Source organism: Monodon monoceros, unplaced genomic scaffold, assembly GCF_005190385.1.
Source record: "Monodon monoceros isolate NGI ecotype Baffin Bay Population unplaced genomic scaffold, NGI_Narwhal_1 Super_Scaffold_20, whole genome shotgun sequence".
In the NCBI taxonomy this organism is placed as follows: Eukaryota; Metazoa; Chordata; class Mammalia; order Artiodactyla; family Monodontidae; genus Monodon; species Monodon monoceros.
In genome coordinates, this window is record NW_021703777.1 from 76,876,069 (window position 1) to 76,893,969 (window position 17,901).

The 17,901-nt window shown below is 35.4% G+C and overlaps 2 pseudogenes; one reads left to right on the top strand and one right to left on the bottom strand.

The window, feature by feature from the left end:
• The first annotated feature begins 1,255 nt into the window (after positions 1-1,255).
• On the top strand, positions 1,256-2,497 carry LOC114902899 (annotated as a pseudogene).
• Positions 2,498-6,316: 3,819 nt separating this feature from the next.
• LOC114902248 lies at positions 6,317-7,652 on the bottom strand (annotated as a pseudogene).
• Between the last annotated feature and the right edge of the window lie 10,249 nt (positions 7,653-17,901).

The following is a 17,901-nucleotide window of genomic DNA, read 5'->3' on the forward strand; positions in this document are numbered from 1 at the left end:
TGAACAATTCAACCAAATTTTTTTTTTCTACTTAACATCCCTTACATGTATCTCTTTACTACCTGACTTTAGGTTTACTAATTGAATTAGCTGTAATGATAGAATCAAGAACATTCAATTTAGAAAAAGAGGAATAAACTTGAAATAATACATCAGAATCAAATGGAGCCAAACTTCATTTTAAATTATTGCTTAATATTTAATTTTTAGTATAGGCCTCCCAGAGGGCTTCAATTTGGTTCAAGATCATCGCCTACTTGTGGAGTGCCTTTTATTTTTCTCTATTTTCTTACTTGTTTTAGGTGTTTCAGTAGCCTATGTGGATTTGGAGTCTCATGGGAATATGTTGTGATCTCCTGTAAAACTTGCTTTCTATTTTATTTTATGTTCATTTTAAAGATGACATAGTAAAGTGCTATTGAAAGTGAAGAAATTCACATCAGGGTAGAACGTTATTAAAGTACCAGACTTACGTATTTGCCATATATTTCAGATGTAATAACAAAAGAACAGTTTCCCTTCCTTCTTTTTAAAAACTAATCATTGTTGATTTCTTTTGTACCACTTAACTAAATAATTGTCTTTTAAACTTAATATGAATTTATCAAAGCCAAATTCAAAATAAGTATACCAATGTCAGACCAAGTCTAAAATATTTGAACACTTTTAACACTTTAAGAAGTTTTATTGACTTTGTTGACTCTTGGAAGATTGGCATGTATGTCAGGGTCCAGCATCATGACCATAGCAATTTAGGATCAGGATCATTTCCTTATTTTTAGCATTAAAATGAGGGGATTGGAGGATGTAGGCTATATGTTCTTCTGAAAATCTAAGCTTTCTCTCTCTTAGTCTTCAAAGTTGATTCTGACTCTGCTTCTGGTTTTCCAAAATATGTCATAAAATACTGCAGCAGGAGTGCTCTATAATTCTTTTTTGTTTCCAGTTAGTGCTTTATTTTTTCATTCTCCATAGAATGCTGATTTTGTAACATTGATTACAGTCTGATATGTACCATTACAACAAAAGTTTCACTTTATGAAAGATCAGATACGGATACACACATCCCGTCCCATTGGCAGGACCGCCTAGGTCCGGGGAAGGAATTTGCCGACGTACTCGGAACTGTTTCCAAGGTTTTCTCGGGCTCGGGTTTGTGTCGCGGCTGCTGGTCCTGGGAGTCAAGGCAACGGAGATCCTCCCAGCTCGCGAGAGCGCCCCCTTCTCCCACAGCTTCGGGGACCCAGCAACAGCTATGGATCCGGTGTCTGGCTCCCGCAGCCCGGAGTGGGAGGTCTCGGGCTCCGGGGGGAAGCGTCGCAGTTCGTCGAAGAGCCCTAAGCCCAGCAAAACCTCTCGCTCCCCGCGGGGCCGCCGCTCTCGCTCGCACTCTTGCTTTCGGTCCGGGGACCGGAATGGCCTTAGCCATCAACTGAGTGGCCCCAGCCAAGGCTCCCAAAACCAGTCCTACCGCTCCCGCTCGCGGTCACGCTCTCGAGAGCGGCCCTCCGCGCCGCGGGGCGCCCCTTTCGCTTCTGCCTTCTCGTCCGCCTATTATGGTGGCTACTCACGCCCCTGCGGGAGCGACAAGCCATGGCCTAGCCTCCTGGACAAGGAGAGGGAAGAGAGCCTGCGGCAGAAGAGATTAAGTGAGAGAGAGAGGATTGGAGAATTAGGAGCTCCTGAAGTATGGGGACTTTCTCCAAAGAATCCAGAATCAGACTCTGATGAACATACACCAGCAGAGGACGAAGAGCCAAAGAAAAGCACCACTTCAGCTTCTACTTCAGAAGAAGAAAAGAAGTCTAGTCATTCAAAAGAAAGGTCTAAGAAAAGGAGGAAGAAAAAGTCATCTAAAAGAAAACACACGAAGTATTCTGATGATAGTGACAGTGACTCTGATTCTGAAACAGCCTCCAGTGATGAAGATACAAAAAGGAGAGCAAAGAAAGCCAAGAAAAAGGAAAAGAAGAAGAAACGCAGATCGAAGAAATATAAGAAAAATAAGTCTAAGAAGAGCAGAAAAGATTCCAGTGATTCATGTTCTAAAGAGTCCCAAGAAGAGTTTCTGGAAAATCCCTGGAAGGATCGATCAAAGCCTGAAGAACCCTCAGATTTGATTGGTCCAGAGGCTCCCAAAACACTTGCCTCTCAAGATGATAAACCTTTGAACTATGGCCATGCTCTGTTACCTGGTGAAGGTGCAGCTATGGCTGAATATGTAAAAGCTGGAAAACGTATCCCACGAAGAGGTGAAATTGGCTTGACAAGTGAAGAAATTGCATCATTTGAATGCTCGGGTTACGTAATGAGTGGTAGCAGGCATCGCCGAATGGAGGCTGTGCGACTGCGAAAAGAAAACCAGATCTATAGTGCTGATGAGAAGAGAGCCCTTGCATCCTTTAACCAAGAAGAGAGACGAAAGAGAGAAAACAAGATTCTGGCCAGTTTTCGAGAGATGGTATACAGAAAAACCAAAGGGAAAGAGGACAAATAAGGATTTTCTGATTGTTCATCAGACATTTTTAACAACAAAAAAGAAAGTTTGGGTTCCATATATACACACAAAAAGATTACCATGATCTGAAAAAGCTTTACAGTGCTACTGTGCCTTCTATTTAATTCTTTCAGTCCTTCTATAAAAAGCTGCTTATTGATGCCTCCACCCCAAAACCAACAAACAAACCAAAAAGCAAACTAACCCACAGACTTGTTGAATTGAAAATGTGAACATTAGTTTTAAAATTCTTAATAAGCTTATTAAAAATGGTTATTTCAAATATAAAATATTGGGACGTCTCCTGTTGTGCCAATGTAAGTACATTATTTCTATCTGAGCTGTGTTTAGATCATTATTTGAATACTAGAAATGGATGGGAGTCAACAATGATCAGGAGTTTAATAAGGAAAAATATAATGTCATTGTTTTCATTGTTTTAACTTGGTTGCTTCATAAGGATGAAGCTAAAATGATGATAAACGTTTTTAAAGTCTGTCCTTTGTAATAAGCAGATTTCATTTTAAGCATTGTTAAACTTTTCAGTTTATTTTTTACATCTGTCATTCAGTTTAATCTGTAACTTCATATAGAACCCCTCACTTTCTCACTTTTTTATGGCTACTGTTGGCTTTTAAGTTTGGGGGAAATGGAAAATTCTGGGACTGTGAGATCGTGATCTTTTTCCTTCCCTCCTTTTGTTAAAGTTTAGTTGTTAGGACATACGAGTGAAGGGGGAGGGGATAGTAGAAGTTTTGGCTGTTTTTGTTAAGGTTGTTTTGAGCTGCATTATTATGTGCCTAGGATAAATTTAAATTATCTGAGTGATGGGGAATTTCTGACTTTGCTGTTATAAAATGCCCTCTCTCCTTATAATAGTTTTAAAGTTTTTTTTTAACTGTTTTTTTGAAGAGTACACTGCATTTATTTAACCCTATAAATTATAACATCTTAACACATGTAAAATTTTTGTATTTTTAAAGTACTTTGAAAGATATATTTTTTTTAACAAGTGGAAAATAATGTTCTTTAAAAGACATCAAACTTTTAGTGGAAAATGATATTACCAGAGGCATGTAAGGATTTGTTCATCCTCTTCAAGAAATGGGATTTTTATGTAAAATATATATGTAGCACTGAATGCCAAAATGATGGGTATGTGTGATTGGAATTAAAAATGAGATTTGCTAATAAAAAAAAAAGAAAGATCAGCAAAAATACATCAGCAAGGATATAACTAGTGCATTTACTAAAACACATCATAATCATAAAACCAAGTGGTCACACACAATAATCTTTACATTTGACATACCAGTTACATCCTAGCAGAGCCAGTGTGTTTGGCAGGTGATTAAAATATGTAAGTAATGACACTGATCAATCTTAACACTTCTGAAGTGTTAATTTTTTATCAGTTAAACTTAAAATAAATCAATAAGAGTATTGAGACATAACAAGGAGGAAATCCAAAATTTGTTGAACAGAGACAGTAGTAAACAGTAGGAAGAGCACTGAATTGGGAGCTAGTACATTTGGATCCTTGTCTTATCTTTGGCCCTGGATGGATGACCTTGGGCAAGTATTCTGGGCTATATGAATCATTCACTCTTAAAATGAGAGAGTTGGCTGGATGGTTCTCTAAACTCTTTATAGATTTAGCTTTCCATAATTCTAAAATCTTTGACACCGATTCATTTTTGTGTTGTAAAGTGAAATGTCTAACAATACTAACTTGGCAGTTGGGTTGAGTCCAGCTCTACCACACAAATACAACTTGTTGCTTGTGTTCAAGTCTCTTCCTTCTGAGCCCCATGACAGCCCTATCCTCAAATTAACAAACAGTAATGACAAGCTTCAGGAGGTAAACAAGCTTGTCCTCCACTAGACACAAACTCAAGACCCCCAAAGTCATGGTTATTAAGAAAAGCTATAATGGAAGAACTATGTGGGAAACCCACAACATCCTCTTTGGTAAATGGTACAATAACACAATTCACTAATAGAAGAAGGCAGGTACAGATATTAACTACAATACATAGTTTTCAACTGTTATTTGTGAACCTGCACAAAAAATATACACACAATTAGAGCTGTATCAATATGAACTATAAATTCACAGTCTAGATGTACACGGGAGCCTCTCTCATGCTGCTAATCTGAAGGAGGCTTATTGTAGTTTCACGTGTTTGTAACTCTACAGGAGGAAGCTGGGATTCTTTTTACTAACATTGGCTTCTATTCCATTATCTGAAAAGCCCAGCTCTCTCATATAATCACAGAAATTAAAGATGTCCAAGCCCCCCTTTAGGGCATTTCCTCCATCTCCTACTTTCCTTATCAGATCACTGTCTTTTTATTCTAAAACACTGAATGACTGGCTTCCATCAGCTCCCTATCTGAAAATCAAGTAGACTTTATCTTTTTTAATCTAAGGAATAAATTTGTCCATATTTCTTCCTAATATTTTAATGTAATTCCTATCTCAATTGTATTTACACAGTTCTGAATATTTAACTACAGTATCCATTATAGAAATTAATCCAATTCGATGAACATGAGTGTGCAAAGCAAAATTACTTTGAAAATGTCGTTTTCTTAATAAACATTATTCTTTCATTAAAGTGCTTCCCCTTTGACAGCAGTGATTACTTTAAGCAACTCTATGAGCCTTGAAACATTTTCCAACATCTCTAACCCGTGCCCCCTTCCAGAAAATATAAAACACCCTTCAGTGTCCTCCTCCCTCCTGAGGGGACTGAGGATTTTTACCCTACAAGGTCTCTTCTCCTGATTGAGAATCCCTGATACTGAAGAAATGGCATCACCAGCCGTATATTTGCTGAACTTTGCCTTTCCATAATTTGACTGTAAAACAACAGATTTATTTTTGCCTTCCCAGAAACGTCATTTTTTATATTACCAAATATGCTTTTTGAACTCTACAGCTCCCTTCTATTCCTCATTCCTTACGAGATTTTAATACACTCCTTTATGGGGAAAAGACATCCCCTCCTGAGAATCACTGAACCAAAATATTATTTCTGAATTACTATTCATGATAAGGCTCAATAACTAAGTTTGAGAAAACAGTATTCAATTTAAAGACGGAAAAATACTGTATCATTGATGAAATGAATATTATAATATTGAGTATATTCTAATTATTAAACCAAATTATTTAAACTTCATTCTTGAAAACTAACGTAGAGACTTGTTTTTAAAATGATCTACTGAAATCATAATGAAATGCACCTTTCATACTGGTAAATTATAGTAACAAATTATATGGCTTTCCTTTGTTGAAATGTTTTCTTCGATTATATAATCCACTCATTTTCAGATATTCAGAACTAAAACTTTTAGATTTTTCTAAATAAATTTTTATCAGTTTCACCTAGTTTAGTAACTTAGAATTGAATCTGTTTCTTCTATAGAATTGCCAACTAGCACAAACATCTCTCTGACTGATGCACAATGACAAGAATATAAAATAGCCATGTCTGCAAGAAACACTTATATTGTCTTTACTTTTCCAAATTCTAACAGAGTGAAATTCTGTATACCCTGAAGCTAGAATGATAATGCATATAGAGTTTTAAAAGTAGTTTTGGAGAAAATATGGATGCATTTCTTTCCAAATTTTAAAAATGATCTTCTGCGTCTAAGTTAAGCAGATTGGAAAGAGGAAAGAGGAAAGGTCTACCTCCAGATCCAAGGTGAAGGGCCTAAATAAAATCATTCAACACAGCCCCCAACAAGGCACAATAGTTTAAAATTTTACACCAGTGACACCAGGGAGGGGTCCCACTCCCATGGCTGTCAGTATTCTGAATCAATGCGCTTTGGGATGGTGTTCGGCTAGATGTTTGAAGTTCCTTCATATATTGTACCAATCTTCACATCTCGGAAGTATTTTTCCACAGGGTAATTTTTGGTGTAGCCTACTCCTCCCATCCACTTGATACATTTGCCAGTTATTAGGCCCTCAATCTCTGATGCATAGTACTTGGCCATAGATTCTTTAATGAATGGCCTTCCAGCTTCTAAAAGCCTTGCAGCGTTGTATGTGAGTAATCTTGCAGCTTCTAGCTGGGTGGCCATGTGAGCCACTTGGTGTTGGCATCCCTGAAAATCAAATATTCTTTTGCCAAACTGTTCCCTTTCTTTAATATATGGAATAGTGTAGTCAAAACATCCTTGAGCCAGTCCCAGCATCTGTGCAGCCATTCCTATTCTACTTTCATTAAGACCCCCAATGGTTTACTTATAGCCCTGTCCAATTTGTCCCAGGATACTGGCTTCTGGAACCTTGACATTTTCAAATGTTAATGGGCAAGTAAAAGAAGCTCTGCTTCCCATTTTGTTCTATGGTTTTCCTATATGAAGGCCCTCAGTATGACAATCTACCAAGAAGCAGGTAATTCCTGTATACCCAAGAGTAAGGTCTACATTTTCCATCACCATGAAGAGCTTGGCATCCTTGCCATTGCTAATCCACATCTTTGACCCATTGATGACATAATAATTTCCCTTTTTATCAGGTTTGGTCTTCAAAGCAAATGAATTGCTACCTGCTCCAGCCTCTGAAAGGCAGAAACTTCCCATTTGTTCCGTAGCTAGCTTGGGCAAATAGCCTTCTGTTCTTCTGTTCCATATTTTCCTAATTACTGTGTTCTGAATGTCACATACCAGACCACAGATGCATCAACTTTGGCTAATTACTGTGTTCTGGATGTCACATACCAGAGCCAAAGACGCATCAACTTTGGCTAATTCCTCTATCACTAGGATAGAGGAAAAAATGAAGCTCCTGTTCCTCCATATTTTGTGTCAATTTCAATACCCATCAACCCTTGTTGAAATAATCCTCGTATTACTGATTTTTCCATTTTTGAATTTTCATCCATTTTTGAAACCAAAGGAGCAATTTGTTCCTGGACAATTTTTTAACCGTGCTCTTTATCATCCTCTCTTCATCTGTAAATGTTTGCAGAGGGGCATAGGGTAGGCCATTATTTGTTGCTTTGAGTCCAGCTTCTCAAAGCTGGGAAGATTTTAAGACATCAGGAGGATTTTTCCAGGAAGACAGGCAAATTGGGAAGTTTCTTCTTAACAGTGGGCTGCCACACAGCAGCCGAACCGTGGCTCCCTCCATCTGTGCCCCAGGACAATCGCCCTATAACTCTTTTCGTTTTAAGCATATTTATGTTTTTAAGGTTCTGCAATTTCTTTAGCATAAGATATATTTTTAAAGATATATACTATTTTAAAATCTAAAAATCACACACATTTTCAATAGTGACAAAACATATTTTCCTATTATATCTCCTGTTAAGGTTTTGTGACGCAGAATTAAGTTGGGACCAGGGTAATATTGCTACTTGATACACAAATTATTCCTTTGACTTACTGAATGCAAACCCACAGTCAACACATTTATCAGGAGAGGAATAGTTAAGAGCATTTGTTAGGTTTGTATATGTACACAGTAAATAGAAAAATATTAGGTTTATGGGACAGAACAAGATAAGCGAAATGAAAATTAAATGTCTGATAGTGTATTTCTAGTCTGTTTCAGCTGCTCTAACAAAAATATCATAGATTGGGTAACTTTTAAACAAAATAAATTTATTTCTTATACTTCTGGAGACTGGCAAGTCCAAGATCAAGGTACCAGCAAATATGCCTGGTGAGAGCCAGCTTCTTGGTTCATACACAGTCTTTTCATTGTGTCCTCACATGGTAACAGGGGAGTGGGAACTCTCTGGAATCTCTTTTGTAAGAGTCTCTTCAGAGTGTCTTTTGATCTCATTCAATGTGATGGTATTTTGACATGGGACCTAATGACCTAATCAAAGGTCCCATCTCTAAATACCATCACATTGGGTATCAGGTTTCAACATATGAACTTGGGCAGTGGGGAGGGGGCATACATATTCAGTCTTTAGCATAGTGACTAAAGAATAACATAATATATCTTCCATACCATTCCACAGAAAAGGATGTAATGCAGAGGAAAAGAAATAGTGGAAAGTTTGAAAGTCTGGGTTCTAGTCTTTGGCCTGCACATGCCGCTTTCCTTTTGTTGTAGACAAGCTGTGTAGCCTCTATTAACCACAAAGTCCTCATCTAGGAAATATACTTGTTAGCCCCTATTAAAATCCTTAAGGTCTCTTCAAGCCTTAAGATTTTTTTTGTTAAATTAACAATAGATCAAAGTAACAAGAACCATGAATAGTTAAAATAACATGAAAAGTTATGATGTATATAAAGATCTGTGGATTGTTCTCATCATAAATAAATTGTAAATTTTGCATTTTAATTATCCTTCCTAGACCCCCATCTAAAAATATATCTATACTGTTATTTATTTTGTAGTGTTGGGAGAAATGAACAAAGCTTGAGTGCTACACATGGTGATAAATTTAAAATATGTTAAAAAAACCACGTTCTGATTTGGCAATCATTCTTTTGTGTATATAATGAACCTGTAGTATTTTTCTTTCAAATTTTACTTCTGAGCTATAGTTATCTACAAATACATGTGCATACATGCCTAATCTTTGGGTTTCCAAGAATGATTGTAAAGAAATATAAAAATAAATCACTTTACAATCTCTCATGCAGTAAGTATGTGCTAGAGCAACTTATTATGGTGAGCGAAAGGATGTATCACATTGAGGTTTCATTAATTCCATATTGTGCTAAAGCACTGATACAAAAGAAGGACGTGAATTAACAAACAGCACATCTTACTATTGAGGTATGTTAGATAATACAGTCAGATATTATAACCTAATTTCCAACTTAGAAAAGTTTTAATGAAAACTGTGGATAGTTGCTCAGATAAGCCAGAGGAGGAATGAAGAGCACAATTGTCCACCATTAATCCATTTCATTAAATTCAAGAATTTGAGCATATTAAGATAAATCAGAATAAAGATGAACGCTGAAAGCCATATACCTTTCAATCAAAAACAGGATTAGGAGCTGACATTGAACTGAGAGAGAGCCTAATTTAAACATGCTAGCCTCTGAACTTTTGGAGCCCCCCTGAGAATGAAGTTTTATTCATATGAAGCACTTGTTCTGAATAATAGCCATGTTCCTTTGGCACTTATACCTAAAGAGTTTAACTTAGTCAATCATCACTTCTTTCCATTGTCTTCTTACAGATAATTGTGTCTTGGGGCTGCAAATAATATCATTATTAACTCTTTGAGATAGCCACTGTGTCTTCTGAATAGTGGCAAAATCCATAAAGCAGTTGAGTGGATTTTTACATCACTGGAAACTCATCAGTCAAGAGATGGTAGTCCTGTTAAGCAGGTGACAGACATTAAAGAGATTCATTACATCTGAAAATGCCAACTCCTTGTAACAGCTTACTGAATATCCCTGCCACTACAAAGGTCAGTGTGTAAGATGTGACTAATGCTGTTGTCAGAAAGCTCATACACTTCAATGCCAGTTTTCATTGCACCTTTTGTTTGGCACATATTGGGTGAAAGTTGTATTAGTTTTCACCCACTTGAAGAGGTAGATAATAGCTAGAGTTTATGATCACAGTGCTTCATTAGATGCATTCTGCATTGAATGAATCAAACTTATTGGCTTTATTTCTGTAACTTTCTGTTGAAGTGTTTAAGGTTACACTATGAGTGATCAAAAAATACTTCTTGAGTAAGATGCTATGTTGACAGCTTTGACAGAACTAAGAATGACTTTTAATGAGTCTGTATCTAGGTAAGTGTCGATGCTTCAAATATGAAGGTTCCAATACCCTGTTTGGATTAGAAGGGGAAAAATGGTATTTTGCCTATAGCTAGCATTTCCTAAAGATCCTTTCATAGGCAATTGTATTAACACAAGAACAGTTCTCTATATAAATGTCTGTGGTATTGGCACAATTCCTGGAATATTATGGTTGTATATATACATACATATATATATATATATATATATATACGTGTGTGTATGTGTGTGCATGTGTGTATAAAATACTGACCAAAAGTAGCACCAAATAAAAGTTATGGGCTCCATTCTTCCTCTAAATTCTGGGGAATATAGGCTCAAAAATACTAAATCAATATACCCTATTTAATTTTCTCAGCTTCAAAGTCTCCAATTCACATTAACCAAAGAGTGTGATTATTGATGCTATATGATCCCGACATCACTTACAGTGCCTGGAAGTGTTGCCTTGGTAGGGAATAGACAATGATCTTATAATGTTTCTCTGAAGTTGGGTTATATATTTGATTCATATTTAAGTATGCTTATTCTTGAGAGAAAGTATAACATTCTCTGAAGAAAATTTTTTCTAACATTCGTACCTGAAATGTCTTTCCTATACTCTACGCTGGCCGTTTTCCTATCTGAATGTAACTTTAAAACTTTTAGAAATATGAATGGATCACCCTACCTTAAAGTCCAGTACACTGGCTTCCTATGAATAAATTGTTCCCATCCACTTTAAGGAAGTCATCTGACCCAGAAATCTGACAGATTAAAGTATGCCAGAATATGGCATTGTTTTTTTCTTTAGAAGAGGTAAATCATATATCCTAGGAATAAAGTGTCTGCTACATTAATGCAGTTGACTTCTGGTCATAGTCTGTCCTTACATAGTGACTACTATATCATTTATATCAAACAAAGAAACATTTTAAAGGAGGTAAGGGAGGTGAGTGGCATTTGTCACACAGCTGTGCAGAGATATCTCAGGTAATTTCTTGAGCCTCTGATGTATTGTGCTATCAGTCTTAATTTTCTCCTGCCATTTCTTCATGAACCAAAGAAAAGGAAAAATTATTTTCTTAAGATCTCAAGGGAATGTGAAAATAAGATCAAATAACCTATATTTAGCAAAGGAAGTTTTAAAAATAAAGGAAAAATGAAGTGGCTTAAATTTTAGAAGATAGGCCTGACATATTATGTCCCCTTTAAATGTTTCCTCATCAGGTTACATGTTCTGCTAATTTTTAAAGAAATCTGAGCTAGAGATTTTATATTACTTAGGTTAAAATAAACTATTTTATGTGAAGTAAAATGTACATAATATGGAGCTTTAAGTAATGTTTTATTATGTCACTGTATCCCTGCCGGTGAGAGGCAGTATTATTTAATTCTGAAAGGATGGTATGGTAAACTCTGTACATATTATTAGCTCTTCTAATGCACACAATATGAAGAAAGAACTGAGATTTAAAGCATGAGACTTTAGTTCTAGACCAATCTGCCACTATCCAGTTATGAAATATTAGGGAGTGAACAAGTGTCTCTGGACATTGATAAATCTTCTTTTAACTGAATACATGCAATGAACAATATCTGAAATTCTATAATCAGTAATGTCTTTAACTTTAATCTCTTGAGAATAAGACCAAAATATAGGCTAAAATCACATTTGGGAATGATTTTTCATTATATGTATACATGTATATATGTTTTATATGTATACGTATATATGTTTTTCCTATTTCTAATCTCACGTCCCCACTAATATAAACATATATTTTGGGGAAGAAATTTAGAAAGGCATACGTGCACAGATTTTATTGGTTAGTGAGGTACCTGAACCTGCCAAAATAAGAATTTTATTAAAATATTTGGTTGAAATCAAGTAAACACAGGTTTCTTCTTTCAACCTAATAGATTGTCATCATATGTTTTGGTATTGAAATGATGCTAGCATGCCTCCAGATTACTTTAAATGAGGAACATAAAAGGTACAATAAATGGCAAAGTAAATGGTAGAATAAAGCACTGATCTAGATTCCCTCTCCGGTAAGCTCTAGGGATAATAAGTTCAATTTTTTTAAGGCAAGGTGTTCAGTGATAAAAGATTGGGCCCGCTATCATTTATAGTCTCTCCGCTCCAAACCCAACCTTCTTTTTCCCAGTTTTGTGGACCCTGTACGTATTTCTATTTCTCTAGCTGGTACATTGTTGGGCTTTTGTTCCAATAACGAGTGCTGGAGTAACATAGTGAGGTGATAGTGACAAGAAGCCCTCAGGTTGGGTGCTGCCTCCATATTTTATCCAGTACAGGAGGTGAGGCTTGGTGGCTCTCACTTCATGAGACTTTAGAGACAGTTTCTAGCCTCACTGTCTTTCACAGGAGCTGTGCCCCTACTTTTAAGCCATGCTCTTCCTACCTGGCTGGCTGCTTTTACAGATGAACTTCATCCATCATCAAGCAACTGACTATCCTTTATGAGGTTGCTTCTAAAGAAGGTCCAGCTGAGACCTCAGGCAACTGCCTCACCAACACGTAACTTACTTCTACAGACCAGCTCACATCTGCCCACTTCCTCTGGCAATGGCAGACCGTTTCTGTAGATCAGCACTGGCCTGCATCCCCTCTAGAAAGCTTTGTTGCCACTGGAAGACTGCTTGTCTCTCTCTAGCCATGCCTTCTGCAAAGAGTTTGAAATCTCAGCCTTGGGTGGAGGAACCTCTCCTAAGTCCTTTCACTTTCTAAGTTTCTTTCACTGTCCAGTATCCTTCAACTTAGTAATAGTATAACGTGTTTATTTGCACTTGCAAATTCTGGACTCCATAGAGTTCCTTATATCTCTTTTAGTAGTTAAAGGCTTTGTATAAGTTAATGATTCTTTATACTAAAGATTCCTTGTTTAAATTACTAGTGTATTTTTTGTCTCCTAACTGGACCCTCATTGATATAAAAGTATAATGGAACTCATTGCTTTTGTTTAGCAATTCAACTTTCATATTTTTTGGAAGTAAAACAAAAAAAAATGCAGTGAGTATATGAATGTTAGGAAAATAATTTGAACTAAAGTTCACAACATTATTGTCAGAGGAAATATTTGTCAGAGGAAGAAAATTAATATTCCTAGGCACTAGACACTCTTATGGCTTCCTGAGATATAAACACCCCTTTCACCTGCCAAGATCCAGGATGCCTATATAGGGCTTAGGTATTGGACAAATGAATTATCTGTAATTCATGTCATCTGTATCAACAACTAATTTCATCTTTCTTAAAATGTCCAGGTAATTTTAAATTTTTTGACCATTCCACTTAGCAACATTTTAATCTTTTCTTCTGTCAGTATAGTTTGCTTCCTTTTAGAGAGGGGAAGAAAAGAGGGTGGAATATTAGATTGAGCTATGGTATATAAAAGAGAGACAGAGAGACTTGAGAGAAAAGAGGGGGAAAACTATTAAAATAAAGCTTGGTCTTTATGTTTCATTAACGGCCATATTTGCCAGCAAAATACAACAGAAAAGAAATTGAACTGAAACAAACTACCATGTGATTATTCTGGAAGTTTTAATTGCCCTTACCTTTTCTTGTTCTCAGCTTGCTTTTGTTAACACGCCTACCCACTTTTCCTTTTCCTTTACCTCTGCTCCGTGTTAAAAGCTAGAATGTCCCCAGTAGATGTTTAAGCTGAACCTCTGAGCCAACTGAGGCAACAAGTTGTGGTTAATAAAGTATAAGAGTTTAGAACTAGAAGCGGCCTTAAAGATTGTCTACTCAAACCCTTAATTTCACAGAAAAGGGGGATAAAGCTAAGGGAGTTAAGAACTCAAAAATAAAAAAGGATGGTCTGACATAAGAATGGGTAGTTTGGGTTCCTGGGTTCAAACTTGGTTCCATGAACTTGGTTCTCTATCTATCATATACTCTTGAGGTTAACATCAGGCCTAACTTTCAAAGTACATCAAGATTTTGCTCAGAAAACAAAACATTATCCAGATAAAATAAATTTTTGTTGATATTAGTAATTATATTCTTAACTCTGGCATTCCTGGAAGATGCTAGTATAATGTTTTTAGGTCAAAAGGATACTCTCACAGTTTTCTAGGCAATTCTCAAATATTCATTCTTTCTTTCATTTAACAAGCAATTATTGAAAGTCCTTAATGTGTTCTTGGTGTTGGCTAGGCATTCGGGGGGAAGAAAGGAAATTAACAGAAAAAAGCAGAAATGTTGATCCTTGATTTCAAAAATCCTAAAACCTATATTTTAAACAACATAAGCACATTTGATTGGCATTAGTACATTTAAAATACTATAATTCTAAGTAATAAATTATATGGGTCATACATTCTAAACAGAAAGAAAAAAAAGGCATAATCATGGTAAGGCACATTTAATCTAGAAGTTTTTTGAGAAGGCTCAATAATGTAATGAATACAAAGGTGAAGAGGAGAAAAAGTAGGGAAAGGCTTTTTAAATGGTAAAACTCGCACAAAGTCAGGAAAGTAGCAGATGAACTAATGTGGATGAAATAGTAACTAGTTTGAGAAAGTAATTTTAAATGGTAATATTTATCTGCAGTATAAGAAAAGAAACTTGATTAAAAGTAGATATTCATAACATGGACAGCAATTCTATTAGATAGGTAGGTAGATAGATAGATAGATAGGGAAACAGAACTACATCAGAAATATAAAATCATTAATATAGAAAACAGTACAATGATGACATACTTGTATTAAAACGAGGAAAAAAAGAAGTGTTTACCTGTGTCTGTGTTTCTGGAAACTCTTTATTAAATGGTTAATATGTATTCTTGTTCACTTTTACTAGTTGTGTTCAAAGAAAGAATAAATTATATGAAGATTTGACCAAAAGCAAAGAAAAACCCAGCAGGCTTCATTGAGATTAACTGTTTCTCAGAAGCTCATAAGTGAACAAGTCAGATCATTGTGGTCATTTATCTGTAGTTGATTGCATCCATTTATCAAACCTCTTTTGTTTCCCCCACTTTTTTTTTTTTTAGTAGAAGTCCACTTCAGTGATAAAGTAACTTTACATGATGCTACTTTTCTTTAAATAATTTTCTTCTCTGACCATTATTGCTTTCTTCATTTCTTATATCATTGCTTCTGATCATTCATTAAGCAGTTAGCAGTTTTAATGATAAAAAAAAAAAAGAAAACTAAAACTAGAGAAGATGGAAGAAAGGAAGGAAAGATATACATTGTAGTAAACTCATCATCTTTATACCACGTTTGTCATACTAAGAAAGGAGAATTTCTTAAAACATGTTTGGATGTCACCAATAAGATTACTTGTAGGTTTTTCTAGGAATGATGATAGTCTTACCTGTATATTCATATACAGAGTTGAACTATGACTATATGAAGATTCATCACTCAATTTTTATTGTAAGAAGGGATTTAGAATTTATATTTAAGTCAATATAGATATTTGAGATTATAGATGAATTTTCTATTATAATTATTGTATATTGACGAAAACTGACTACAGATTGAATGTGAAATTATAGGGATTATTATAGTGTAGTTATGGAAAAATATGAACCATTTATGGGATAGTCTTCATTTAAAAATAAAATTTCATATCTGAGAGTTTAGACACTGGAGATAGGCTTACTCATACCATAGAATATCAAACTATGCACTTTCATAATAGTAAATGCTACCAAGAATAAGCCTTTACTGAATTAAGAAGACATAATATTTCTAAGTTGCTAAGTAATATAAAAGAAATTAAAGCACATGCAATAATTGATACTGGTTTTATAATTCTGTTTAACTGTTTGTAAAATGTCTAATGTATACAGTGAGTTAACTATAAAAATAAAAATATGTGCCGTAATTGAGTAAAAGTCAGTACATATCATAAAAATAATTTGAAATATGGTGACTCGAATGTAAATTTTTGCTGAAGATGTCTAGCCTTAAATCTGATACAATTTTTCAATATACCTATACTCTTTTCCAGAGTTTTCACAGCATAGTCATAACATTAGCCTGATGTACATGTTAAAAGCATATTTGAGTAAACATTTCAACTTGTACAATAAGTCAAAATAAACACAGAAATTGATACTTTATAAACAGATCAGGATTGAACATGAGATAATTCTATGTATCTAATAGATTGAATGATTTTACATTTTCATGTACAAAATTACAAATATGCTACAAAAAATACTGAATTTGAAGTCAGAATTTTGGGGTTTCCATTTTCATATGTCCAATCATTAGATTTTTACCTACTTAAGCTCTCTGAGAAACTTTCTACGCTGTGACTGCTTTCCCTACTGGTCCATTTCTCTCATTCTAAACATGTCATTATATTTCCCATCCTTAGGAAAACAAAACAAAACAGTAACAATTATATCTACACTCCAAAAATAAAACCGTTCTCAGATTCACCATCTACACTTTGGAATAGACTATCCTATTGTTCTCTTCCTCTTCCTCCCTAAATTTATTTTTAGACCACAGGAATAAAAGATTGAGTAACCATTTTCATTAGTGTAAAGCACTTTATCACCATCAGTAGAATGCCCCTCTTGTTATGATATTTAATATTAATTGTATTCCTTTTATATCCATGGATACTCTGATCCCCATTGGCATTTACTTAAACACATATGTATATATTTGAAAAACGATGTGCCCTTGCAAAATGCATACTGCTGTTTTATGTGTATACTACACATGTTAAGTATATGTGAATGGCATTTTGCTATTCAGCCCTTGTTATTCATTCAACACTATGTTGTTAATGTGTTTTTTTTTCCTTTTAATGACATCTTGGGAAGATTCCAGAGCTTTCCAGTTGAGAAACTAAAATAGCTTATCTGAATGTCATTCATTCTGTTAAACAGGGGGAGCACCTCCAGAGGAAAAAATACATAAAACAGGTCAACCAGACTAGTTTCCTTGTACATGTATTCTCAAGTAAATAGAAAAAAAAAAAAAAAAGATATCTGCTGAGGGGAAGAGAACTTATCATTAAAATGCACTTCATAGGATGACTCTGCCTAAGAATAACCTGTACTAAGTAGAACTTAGGTTCTCTGAGACTTGATACCCTGGAGAATTCTGTGTAAGCTATGCAATCTCTGATATAAAATGGAGATGTGTCATAATTGAAATTCTTGCTGTGTGAAGCAAGCAAGCACTCTATAAACTCATTAGGAACCTCATCTCTCCTGTGCCAGAGATGCATATCTGACATGGAAAGGTGAGGGCCTGGGGAACTGCCTCATTTTCCCTGACCTCTTTTTGCTTCACTGCACCTCTTGCTTGCCTATGTCCTTGAATTTATTTAGTAAAGCTTGACACCCAGTGAGATCTCTGATTTTAGCTGACTGAACAGTCTGATCCTGTATTTAGCCCATTAGTCACTTTCTGTTATTAAATGTCTCATTTGATAATTTAAGTACATTCTCAAGCATTAAAGCTTTCAGTCTAGTTCAATTTAAGATATCAATCTCACATCCAATTCAAAGCTTCCAAATCCAGTTTGAAACTTGATCTTAAGCTCAAGAACCTGCAGCAGGAAGAGAAGCACAAGCTGCTTTCTGGTTATTCCTTCTCTCTCACCGCCTCCATCCATTCCCGCACTAGTGGCTCTTCTATAAGTTGGGATGAAAGGTTAAGGG